The sequence below is a fragment of the Falco punctatus genome (genome assembly GCF_963210335.1).
Source record: "Falco punctatus genome assembly, chromosome: 3".
In the NCBI taxonomy this organism is placed as follows: domain Eukaryota; kingdom Metazoa; phylum Chordata; class Aves; order Falconiformes; family Falconidae; genus Falco; species Falco punctatus.
The window spans coordinates 83,983,675-83,996,569 of record NC_137582.1 but is presented as its reverse complement, the minus strand read 5'-3'; the positions used below and the strand labels follow the sequence as shown (position 1 = coordinate 83,996,569).

At 37.2% G+C, this 12,895-nt stretch overlaps 1 protein-coding gene across 10 annotated transcripts in view; it reads left to right on the top strand.

The window, feature by feature from the left end:
- Window positions 1-12,895, top strand: part of CTNND2 (catenin delta 2) — a 680,231-nt gene that overhangs the window by 442,353 nt on the left and 224,983 nt on the right. The gene's annotated exons all lie outside the window — the stretch shown is intronic.

The window sequence follows — 12,895 nt, the reverse complement described above, 5'->3', positions numbered from 1 at the left end:
TCTGTCCCCTTGTTACTTTAAAATAAAATCAGTTTGGCTTAGATTTTACTTTTCAGTCATGTTAAACATGACTAAGTTTCACTCTGTTTCACCGAAGTGTTTCTGTTGTGGTTTTGGGGGGTATTTTTTTTGTTGGTTTTTTTAATGAGCAGTAAGAATGGGATAAAAGTCATCAGCTTCTCAACTGTTTTTCAAGAACCTGTGATGAGAAGTCTGCACTTTACTGCTAAAAGGAAAAAAAACCCAATGTGTTTTGGAAGGGTGAAGGGAAGAACTGTTGGAGCTGTTTTCCTTCACAAGAGTGTTTATGGAGGGAAAATATCAGAAAAATAATCTATGCATCAATCTTTCTCTAGGATTTATTTCAAAGCATTATTTATATTGCCTCTGTACAATTAAGAATAGAATGAACGGCGGAGGAATGATGGTGCTGGTAGGTGACAGCTGAGACGTGCAGAATAATGAAGGTAGCCTGTCACACTTGTCTTGATAATTTCAGCGTAGCCTGAAAGGTAATGAAATGCACAAAAAAAGTTTTCAGAAACATTTTAAAATAAACTATTTATGAGCACACTTCTCTAACATTTTAAAACTCTTCGGAAAAAGAATTCTCTGCACATGGTGTTGATTTAGTTCCTTGGTATTGCAGGGTTCTTGGGAAAGCTAAGCTCTTGGTGCTTCCATTTGTGCTGAATATAATAATATATGGTAAATATTGCAGTCTTTTCAAAGAGTATATTCTGTTTACTTTGTAACATAACTTTGGATGGAGTAAATGCAACAATGCAAAGAAACTTCTAAATAGAAATTTGACAGTGAGTCTTAATCAACAGTGGTTAAGAGACAGATTTTGATTTTCGAAGCCCTGTTAGTTTTCGTAAGAAAATTAAGGTGAAACTTGCGTCTGACATTTTATTAGAATAATAGGGAAACTAGTGAATTTCAGAAATTCAGTGATGGTACTTTGAGGTTCAACATTTGTTCTCAATATAGGCAGAAACTGTCGTTTTACTAATACGTTTTTCTCCACTTTGTGAAACTGCTTGTGTAGGGGGGGAAACGTTTAAAAGGCTGTTGTCAATTTCACAAATCTGCAAAGAAAAATATGCAGAGAAAACTTTCTCAGCCTATTTCCTCTAAAATGCTCTTGTAGTTTCCCCATACCTCTGTTATCTGCAACATCTGAGTCTCTTAGCCTGTTCACAACAGTTGGAAGCAGTTTTGTGGGTTTTTTCCTACTTTCAGACAGATAAAACCTCTTGATTCAAACAAGAAAATAACATTTCTTGGATAAAAACTGTCTATTAAAATAACTTACCACTCAAATGTTAAGATGTCAATGTAACAAGAGAAGCATTTTCTGCTGCCAAGATCTCTGTAGAGTAAGGATTTTGTTTCAAACTGGATGTCATGGATCCAGCTTTAAAATTTTAATTAAACCTATAGTGAAACATGGTTTAGATTTTTCTAGTAAGACTGAAGCTTGAACTTATTTCTCAGTGGTAAAAGCGAAAAGCAAATAAACTTATATTAGAGCAAGTAGTAGTTTTCCTGTGCTGGCATTTGGTTTTGGTTAGTAACTTCAGAAAAATAATAATGCTCTTTTGAAATAAAAGCCAGAATGAAGAATGGAAACTAAATAGAGTAAATGTAGCTTTTGATTTTTCATGGAATTCAAAGACTGATTGAGTGCTTAGAAGGCTCAGAGGGAAGAGAGATGGCTGCTTTTAGCTGAGTGTTGTAGTATTGTAAAAAATATGATCTCTGACTTCATTTCTTTTACCTCAGGGAAGGAACATTTTTGGGAAAGAACATTTGCTTCCCCATTCTCCCCAAACCCCTGTAAAATTTAGGCTTTGTAATACTAAATTATTATCCTAAATACTCTTAGGATCCCACTGAAAAGGAGACTATTGTGAATATTTATGTATTTCTCTCAATATACACATGTGATAGTGATAATGATGTAATTCCCATGGGAAGGTGCAAGGTGGAATGGAGGCTATGAAAAGTTCTTGGTGAATTACTGGCCTGCATTCCTTTTTAATATGGAAAACACAGGTAAAAACATGGATTTGTGCTGCTGTTTCTGCACATCTTGCTAGTATGTAAATGTAAGTGGTCCATTGATTTCATTTTGCTGTACATGCTACAATAATTTTATGCTACGTTGCATAAAAGTGCATGTCTTTGTTCCAGAAATCTTGTGTTTGATATGAAATGCAGAAAGGTGGACTGGCGACAAACAAGAGAAAATAGAAAGGAAGGCAGGGTTAAAAAAAAAATTAGTCAAATTATTTTATTATGTCAATAGGTTTACTTTTCTGAATCAGCTAAAAGCTTTTATTCTTCAAAACAAATAATTACTGGTATCCCCAGACTGCTTTTAATGTTGTTCTGTTTCACTGTTACTTCAGTAAGCGTGTCTAAGTAGAAAACCCAAGGATTAAGGAAGGGGATAGTTTCTTTCTGAATAGGTCAGCTGTGAAAGTCTGTATGAAGAATGCTATGTGAAAATTGTAAAAATCTTTTTGGAAGACATGAAAAAATATGTTTTCAAGGTTGGTGTTAAAAGAGCATTTCAGAGGGTGCAGCACGGGGCAGAAGTCTGAAGGACCTTGGACATCTATGAAAGCTGTGTGGAAAATGTAGCCAGCTATAGTCAACAATCTCATGCTGTCACCTTGTAAAAATCAAAACTGCTGTGAAAGCTTGGTTGCTGGAATTAAAAAAAAACACGTCTTTCAAATAGGCTAACAATCTAAATGCTAAAGTATTAAGTATAGTTAACTAACTCGGAAGAATAAATTGGTTTTCTTTACCACTCCACACTTAACATTTGCAAAGCCGTAACTTACTGTGTACACATATAAATATATGTTTGTGTATATGTGTATGTATATAGTATTAAGTAGGGCTTCTGAACATGTGTTGGCCACAGAATGCCATGGAAAGCAAAAGTGCAGAGCATGGGATTTTCAGTAACGGGACACTGGAAGACCTCCTGCCTCTACCCAGCCTACAACCTTTATGCGGTTTGTAGGAACTTCAATCTTTGTGTATATAGTATAAATACAAACTATAAATATACACAACATTTTATATATAATATGTATACATAGATGGATTATGGATTCTACATGTACATGGCACGGAGCTACATGCTGTCAGCATGTACATGTAGGTGGGGATAATGGGGCACAGGAGCAGGGTGTGATTTTTGTTCAGAGGTGTGTCAGATGACTTTGTTTTATAAGAAACAGTAGGACAGGTACAGTGTGAGTGGATTGTCCTTGGCAATACAGTTGGCTGTTGCTGAAATTAATTGTGTAAATGGTGATAAACACTTTGCCTGATGTAGACCGCAGTCTCTCTGGCAGTTTTCACACTAAGGCCTCATGTTCAAAGGACATGGTCTTTCCAGTGTCCTCTTTAGAAGGAGTGTATGGCCTACTTCAGGTAGAGTCATTGCCTGTATCCTTGTACGGTCTTTGTACTGGTCAGCGCAAAGTATCTGTCTGCTTTGACATTATGAGCTCAGGAACTGTGTATTTTACATACCCAAATTCAATTTACAGCAGTTAGTTTTATTGATACCATTGGGATTTGCTTGATTATAAAATGGAAACTGTGGTACCTTCTGCTGACAAGCATCTCAATGAGTGGACAAGTTCATTTTCAGTATTTTAGTAACAAGCAAGTTTCAGAGAATTTAATGTTTTTTCCATGGCTTCAAATACGGAGTAAGTATGGGATGCATTTTATAAAACAAATAGAAGTAACCTGAGTATTTACAGAAGTCTAGGGGTTTTGCCCTCGTTCCACATTATTGAGTTGTTGTAGCTTAGTACTTTACCTCGGACACTGTGTACACTAACACAAATCAAATTTAGTGATCAACCAAACTGACGCTGCAGCAAATTACTTTTGCATGCCTATTATATGAAGAACCAAAATATGTGATAAGTGTAATTCTAAAGTGACAAGGACTCTTCTGAATCGGTTTTTGTCATCTGGTATGTCTAAGAAAACCTGACATGTTACTAGGGATGTGATATTTGGAAGCTCTGCCCCAGAAGAGCCAATGTGTAAGACTGAAGTTCTTGTGCTTTGTTCCGTGACTGAGTTTATGATGAAAAAGAAAGTAGCTTTTCAGTTCAAAAGAGGTGAGGAAGTAAATAAGTTTTGGTTTAGTCCTTGCTAATTTGCTTGCTAGGAGAGGTTGCTGTCCATGGAAGACCTGTGAATAAGACCCAAACATGTCTAAACTTCAAATAGTATTTATACTTCAGAGTGTATTACATTTTAAAGTGTAATACAGCTTTTTGTATTAAATACATATTTGTTTATATTATGTATTTCACATACATGTAACCAGATCCTTCCTTGTGAAACCAGCGGTTTGCTGTATAGGACAGCAAAGTTACTATCTTTCAAAAGAAATTTAGTCACTGGCTGATACGGTGTTGTTTCATTTTGGCATTGTTTTTATATTTGAATTGCACAGAACTGTTTTTTTCTTTGTAAGGACAATTATCCCTGACTAGGGTTTAATTTTACTATTTAGAGTTAAAATCTCTTTTTCTGAGGAGTTGTGGAATAATGTAAAATGATTGCATGTTGCATCACGTAAGAAGGTGCTTCCTTCTTTTGGGTAGGAAGCAGGCTCCCAACATGCTTAACGGCAAATTAAGTTTTATAGCCTATTAAGGAAGACTACTCTTCATGGAAGCTCAAGAAATGAGGGGAAGTAATAAAAGAAAATTTTCTGTGGTTTTTTGGTAATGCTGGGAAATCTCAAAACCCCTGCAATAATACAAAGCTAGTAAGAGTCAAGTGAAGAATACCCCTCTTGTGTTACCTCACCTGCAAACCAAAGACTTCGGTCTCTGAAGTCCTTAGAATAGATATGTTCTTCCTGTCATGTTCTGCTGTTTGACACTTTAGACGTAGTTGAGTGATCTTTAACAAGTAACTAAAAATACATGGGAGAGTGACAGATATAAAACTAGTATGAATTAAAATGGCCAGAAGATTGACATGGAAATGTTTCTTCTGTAGTTGTTGAAAGAAAAGCAGAAAAAATGCTTAAGACTTACAGTAAAGTAGACTTGCATGTGAACTCCAAGAGCAATATTCCTAGTTGTAAATTTACTACCTTCTGTTTTCATCCTACGAGGTATTCCTGGCTCTTAGGCTTCTGAATCCTTCAGATTTGAAGTATGGCCTGCAGGATGTGGAATTTTCTATCTGACATTTAGGGGAACTGTAGCATACAGGTGTCCTGCCAGATAATGCTTCCTTGGAATTTTTGTCAGCCTTTATTTCCCTGTTCTTATAATTTCTAGAGCCTCGATTAACGTGCTGTGTGCCAGGGTGTGCAGCCATCTCATCAGCCATCGTTCACAACTCTAAAGCATTCTCTGCTTAGAGTGGGAATTCTGTCCCCTTGCTTCATGAACATACGTTTTTTACCCCCTCACAAAGCAGAATATAAAATTATTTTTCTTGGGATAAGTACTACTCTACTGAAAGGGGAGGAATTCAGAGCAGAATTTCATTAGGTTTGTGTTAAGTGCCGTGCCTAGCTGGGACAGTGAAGCTGAACTCTTGCTTACATGCAAGGAATGGTGAAGAGGCAGTATGATGATACTTCGGATATGAAGTTTAAGGTTTTAATACCTCATCATTCAGAATAACTCATAGGGCAAATTAAAACTTAAATTTGGTAGTGGAAGAGAGGCACATGCTTGCTAAGGGGGGCGTATTCCTTGCTATACGACACACAATACGCCTATGCTTTATCAGTCGATGGTCCCCACCTTATTTATTACTTGAAGTTTCCTTTCTGGCAGTTTTCTAGCTGGCACAGCCTGAATTTTTCAGGAGTAGGTCTAACAGCCCTGTTGGAGTTGATAGAAGAAGCTGTGAGTGTTGACAGTGAGCTGCTGTTGAGAAATTATTTTTCGATTAGTTAATGGTGGAAGCCCTTTGTGTGTATCAGACTTCTGGGAAACAATGTCTGGATTTCATTTGTCAAAGTTACTGGATATATATTATGTAATTAAAAAATATCCTTTATCCTCACTTCACCTTGGAGTTTAGGGAGCGTAGGCATATTGATGACTAAAAGGTGTGCAAAACCTGATTATAACATGATTGGTGTTTGTTTTATAGGTAGGAAATATTTTTTTTCACATTAGGTTACTTGGTCCTTGAGCTAGTTGGGTGTGCGTAGGAGAGGATGCCTTTTTTTGCCTCCTTTCCTCCCCCTGTCTACTCCACAAATTGTAGTAAGACTGGAGCAAAACTGAAGAGACATGCAGTTTCTGGTATGCCATATGGAAAGCCATCTGGGGGGAAGGGAGAAAAAAGCAGGGATCAGGAATCTTCTGTCATGGAAAGCTAAAGAATATTTTGAGAATTAAGACTGACCTGAAAGCTGGATCTTGCCATTACTTGCTTTCAGTTATATCAAGCTGACAGGCTCAGTAACTTTGGAAGTCCTGCGGAAGAATGCTGTGCTTAAACAAAACCAAGAAGAAGGGATGAAGTATGCCTTTCCCCGTGGAAGAGCACTTGCCAAGGAGTCCGAGGGTTCTCACTGCAACAGATTGGTAAAGCTGAATATAATACAAAACCATGCATTATTCAAATATGGCATTCCTGAATGTTTGCTGTGTTAAGGTTATTTTAACATGTTCTGAGGTGAATTGTCTTTGCATCTTCATTCTGAATTTACAAAACAATTTAAATATTCTAAATTATTTCAAACAAATTTCAGTTTGTTCTATGTCTTGTCTTTTTATTTTTATATGGTCGAAGAAGCACATAGATGCATTCAGTAAGGAATGTGGCCTTCTACTGCTTTTAATGACTAAAGGAGGAGTCGTACAATTGCATTTCAATCTTTGCATTCTAAAATATTAAGCTGTGCTTTCCAATACATAAGTAAAGTTTTTGTTTAATGGAATTTGACCGTAGAGAGTATCTGGATTATAAAATGCTGAGAAGAGGAGGTTTCTAAATGTTTTCACATAGGACAGCTTTCTTCACATGCTGATTTACTGTATGATTTCGACTTTGCTGTTTGTTTTGATTACAGTTTACACTTTTCTGTGAAGTAGTAGCCCTAACTTGACAAAAAATTTCATCCAATGACTGTTTGCCAAAGTTTTGTTTCCAGTCTAGTAAACAAAATTTAAGAGGCACAACTGGGGAAAACACCCAAATCCTTAGCAGTTTCTGGCAGTCAGTTATTTCATTTCCATGGAACCTGATTAGGGTGGGATTCCTGCAGTGATGCAGTAACAAACCATGTCTGAGATGTCTTTGAAGGAGAAGTTTATCCTTGCTTGCAGTCACTTACATAAGTAATTATTTTGATATCAAGGTGGTTGTACTGATGTAAAGGTTTTGTGAGTATCATGAGTACTCAGGATAGCAGAGCTAAGAATAAGCTACATAGTTTATTTTAGTTTATGTATTGCTGAAGTGTAGATACTTTTGCTAGTAAGTCCCTATCAGAGCAACCTGTATTGGTTGGAAATTACTGACTTTATGTGGTCATAGAAATGTATTTAAATGAAGTTAATTTACCCAGCATTTCTAAAGGAGATTAGATTGTATAAATGCCATGAGTATTTCAGACATCTTGTGACAAGGGATCTTAATTTTATTTACAAAATTTACCTGTTGTATTTGAACACTTGATCATAACTCATCTGTAACAGAAGGTATAGTATCTGATTCACAAGAAATGCTCTAATATTTGCTGGTCCACAGACATAAAACAGAATGGAAGTTTTCAACCCCTCTATATTCCTAGTGTTGAAGATGATGCCACTTTTCACTAAAGGTAAGCGTACAGTACTGTTACTGTTGTGCAGGCAGCATAAATAATAGAACAGCAAACCTGAGCCAGGCAGCCTGTGTTCTGAGAACAATGTGCAGAACCACGATTGTTCTGCATAGCAATCCAAAAAATGAGGCTATCAGTTGCTGTTTTGTGGGTAGGTGAGGCAGCTATAGCTGAAGGCTAGTTTGAATTGTCAGCGTAAACTGTAGCTTGCGCATACTCTGAAATTACTGCATTTTCCTACAAAAGCTGTCATAGATTGTCAGAGAAATCTGTTTACTGTATGCGAAAGAAAGATACCCGTCTGGGACTTCCAGAGGACAGTATTTGAATGCATGACTCTGTTTACAGAGTATGTTATTTCTAGCATGGATTGATTCTGATTCTGCAAATTTTACCAACCTTATTTTCCATTGTCTTCAGCAGATGACTGATCATACTAAGGGAAGGGATACATGTATGCATGTGGGTATGTATGTGCATGTGTGTGTATCACAGAAACAGACTGAACCTAGAAGTCCAAGAAGGGATGTGAAGAAAGGGAATTACAGAGAAGGAAAAGGGAGGATAAAAAAGGCATGTAGCACCACTCTTCTTTCATTTCTGCTGTCTAGTACAGAATTTTGCCTGTTATGTCACAGGATGACCAGTGCGCTGCTGTGCAGCCCCAGCATATATTGATACAGATTGGCCTGTAAAAAAACAGTCATGATTTACTATGTAATAGTGCTTGTTTATGTATTTTCCTGTTTCAGCCTTGCCCATGAAATGAAACACTGCTTTTCTGATTTTTATAAATACTGATTTTTGATACAGATTGCAGTATTGACTTTGAGATAAGTCATATTTCTTACATGATCCCTTTAATGTGTTTTTGCTAGTTGTTCTACAGCCATGCTTGGAAAGCCATGATCCACTTATGTTTTACTGTCACTGTTTGCTTCAGACCCAGTGATACTTGCCTATTCTCCTTAATCCCCTTATCTGCTAATTGGAAAATTCCTTGGAAATTTGTCGAGGTAATACTATCTTAACTTGTAACAGGTAGGAAGTGATATTACTTCATATTTCTGGATCATGTACAGAACTTTACTAAGAAAGATGTCTCAGAATTAACTCATCCTGTAATTGTTAATAGTGTTTTGAGATGTGAGATGAGGGGTTGACCTGGAGTATTTTGTTTGTGATTTATTTTCATTTTTTTGAAAGTGCCTTCTCAAAGGTTTTTGCTTGAGTTTTTCTGTGTTGGGTTTTTTGGGGTGGTTTTTTGTTTGTTTTTTGTTTTTAGATTGCTTGAAAGAGTTTGATTATAAAGGGCATCTGCTTGGCTTTATGGTAGTTAAATACCTGTTTTATGTCCCCATAGCAGTGTGGGAATAACAATACTGTCTTTCATATGAATGAGTTGTAAATAGCCTTCCAAATTCAAGTTGCATTGTTCAGCCATGCATGATTATAAGATCATCTGGTGAAAAAGCAACTGTACTGCATATGAAATCTTGTTCCCCAGTTTCCACATTCAAACTATTTGTTTCATGCTATATACTGTCATTTTGGCCACAGGTTAAATGCAGACATGCAGGTAGCCTTTTGCTACTAAAAAAATTTCTAAGAGTGAAAAGGCTGAACACTGCAGTTTGAATTAAATAATAAATGAAAATGAACAGGTTTAATTACATTTCTGTTACAAGTTCTGATGTTTAAAAACATTTGCTATAGAGGATGGGAATATCATCTCATTTGAATATTAGCCACAATAACACGTTTGTCATATAGCACATTGAAAATTATCCATGAAAGATGTAGCATGCTAATTTCTTCTGGTATCCATATATATCTCTCTCCATACATTGAAAAAGATGAACTAGACTTCAGATCAAAAAAGTGTTGGCTTGCTTCTTCAGATTTATAATTGGCTTCATATTATTAAACTGAAAATCCTGTGGGATACTAGAGTTTATCTTGAACAACTGTTCCTTTGTGGCCATCTGGGCTTTTAGATGATAAAACAATGTACTTATTTTTTCTAACACTGTGATATTCTGGAGTACAGTGCAAGATCTGTATTAACACCAACTTCCCTAGAGGTCTTCCTCATCATCTGTCTCTTTTACACCCTCAATCCACAGCGTTCTTTTGTGTCCTGCTCACAGACTTTGCTTATATAAAACCCAAAAGGGAAAACGGCTTGTGTTGATTCTGAGCATTTTGTACTTTATATAGGTTAAAGTAGTTTATAAGCTTCCAAAATGTTAATTATTTTTGTTACATCATACAACCTGGAAAGAAATTAATCTTCAAATTTTTAGACTGATAATGATTAGGAATCTTGTTAGCTGTGTGGCCTGCTGTCTGTTTATTACAAGATATTACCAGGGAATGGTTTTTAAGATTACTTCAGTTTTTCTAATACTATTCTTCATAGTTTCATGTCTAGAATGCCTGTCTTGGTTGCATCATTTAATAACAGTGTGATCCTGGCCACAGAAGCCATTTTGCTGTAAGGAGAGGAAAAGGGTACAGTGCTGCAGCCAGAAGCATTACTCTGACAGAATCTGCAGAGGGAGGTCAGCCCTGATGCAAGTGAAACTGGCCCTAAGTCAGCACCACCTGGTTCATTTGTATGGGGACCCAGTAAGTCCAAATGACCTGAGGGCTCTGAGCTACACTGGTGGGGTTGGACACCCTTAGTCACAATTGATATACGTCTGCTACACTGCCTGCCGCTCAGCTTTGACTGACATAATGATTTGACATCCATACTTGAATTTGGGTGCCTAATGTGGACCTTTTATGAAGGTTGTTCTTCACTGAGAAAGAACAAGTGTGGCTGTGCAGTTGCTTCAGGCTGGCTGCTATGACACTCCTGTTCTAGCACAACCTCTCTTTCCTGCTTGACCAGTGGCTATAAAGACTGGTTAATGGATCAATCAAAAGAGCCGTTCTGTGAGGATTCAGAATATGAAGTAGAATAGCTTTGCTACAATCACTTCTCATCTTGTTTACGTCATTCTGCTCAGGGAAGATGATGTTGAGGGTTCATCATTACTTCACTGCTGTTTAGCCAGTGTCTCTCAGCTTAGAACTTAGTGATGCAGAGTCATCACTGACCAGCTATTTTCTCAGGCCAGAGTCAGAACATCTTTTCAAGTACATCACAAATTTTTATATTTTTTTTTGGAGGGGTGGGTGGGTGTGAGGGGTGCAGGAGACTCCTAGCCAAAATTCATATGTAGTCAGTGATAGAGTGGTAAAGAACATGACACCTTCCTGGAAGATGCTTCTCTGAAGGACTTTCAGGATGGAATTTTACTCTATATTCTCTGATTCTCTATCAGATGATGAAATGCACACAATCTGAGGATGCTGACAAACTCTTAGAAAATAAAATGGATTATTAAAAAAGAGTCTAATTTCCTGAGATCTTAAAGGTTTGGAAGAGGGAGGAGGCAAGAAAAGTGTAGTAAAGCATCTACCCTAAAATATTACTTCCTTCTGCAAATATATCTTAATTTCCTTGACAGAAGTGACCACTTTGGTTTTAAAACATAGTTCCATATGCCAAACATTCTGGGATGTTTGTGTCTCTCAGATTGCAACTATCCTAAAGATATTCAGAAGATTTAGCCAGAGAAAATACAAAGAGTGGAATAATGGCATGATAAGATCTTTTTTCAAAGTCCAAAACAGTCCTTGTCCCTGGGAGTCCACCTGCTGTAAGAAATGCAGCTGTCAGTAAAGGGAAAAGCCTGGTCAAGAAATGTTGGATGTTGCAACTTGCTGAAGCCTAGATTTGTTAAAGACTGGTAAGAACGAAGAAAAATGAAAGAAATGAGTACTTGGAAGCTGATGTATTTTCTTCAGGTCTGGTTTTCCACAGTGATAGTTGAACTATAAAACACACACACCCACACACCCACACAGATGTTCCTGCGCTTTTATAGCTTAGTGAGGGTACGACATTACTGATGGAAGAGAAAACTATTTAGCAATGTGTAAGAGATTCACCTGTCCTTGCAGGCTAATAAGTCTGTCTGAAACAAGGTCATGTTATCAGCTACCTTAGGTGGCTAAATGCCCAACTTTTGAACTTAAGGGGTAACAGTTCTGCAAAGGAGGTGTCTCAGCCTATTTTCTGCACTGAATCTACTATACCTTTGGTTTTATTATTCATCTTTAGAGAGGTGACAGGAAATACTAGTTTACCTTTCTAGAGATCTCCACTTAGCTGATAGAAATGTTACGGATCAGCTACTAGGAATATGTTCAGAGCTCTAGTTCTCCTTTTCTCATTTATATGTGTGCATGCACACAAATGCATATGTAAGTAAAAGGCAAGGAATGCAGAGCTTGCTTAAGAGATTGATCAAGATGATGAAGAGGCTTTAGCATCTCGTGCTGGCACACTCCTAAGAGGGTCAGCTGATGCCAAGGGCCTGATAGAATGTTATTTGTATATTCTCATCAGACCACACCATTAGCAATTTCTTTGTTTTTCCTATAGAGATGGTAGTTGTTGATAATGAATGTCAATATGCATAATCTGGACATTTGCAGTCAGATACAATTTAAGGATTCATAATTTCCTAAAGCAGCATCCTCGGTAGTCCTGCAAGAAATTCTTTTCAATCTTTTTTACGTAACGATGCTTAGAGTAAATTGCAATGAGACCTACAGTGTCCTATCATGCAAAAACAACAGAGATGCAGAATCTTTTTAAGGTCTTGACCATACAACGGTCTTCAAAGATTGGAGACAGACAGATATGCTATTTACACTTACAGGCAGCTTATTTACACTTACAGGCATGATGCTATTGATATAGGGATAAATGAGGAAGAAGCAATCCTGAAAGCAGCATAAGCTTGTATGGAGGAGGCTATTCTTGAGGTATTAAGCTTGTTTCTCTTCAGAAGGATTTGCTGACATGCACCACCATGCTTGATGTGTGTATGCTGTGTCTGGTTGTGAAGTTTGCATGGGGTATGTGTGCTGTAGACTAGTCCCTCAGTGAAGCGAGAAGGGAAAACTGGTTTA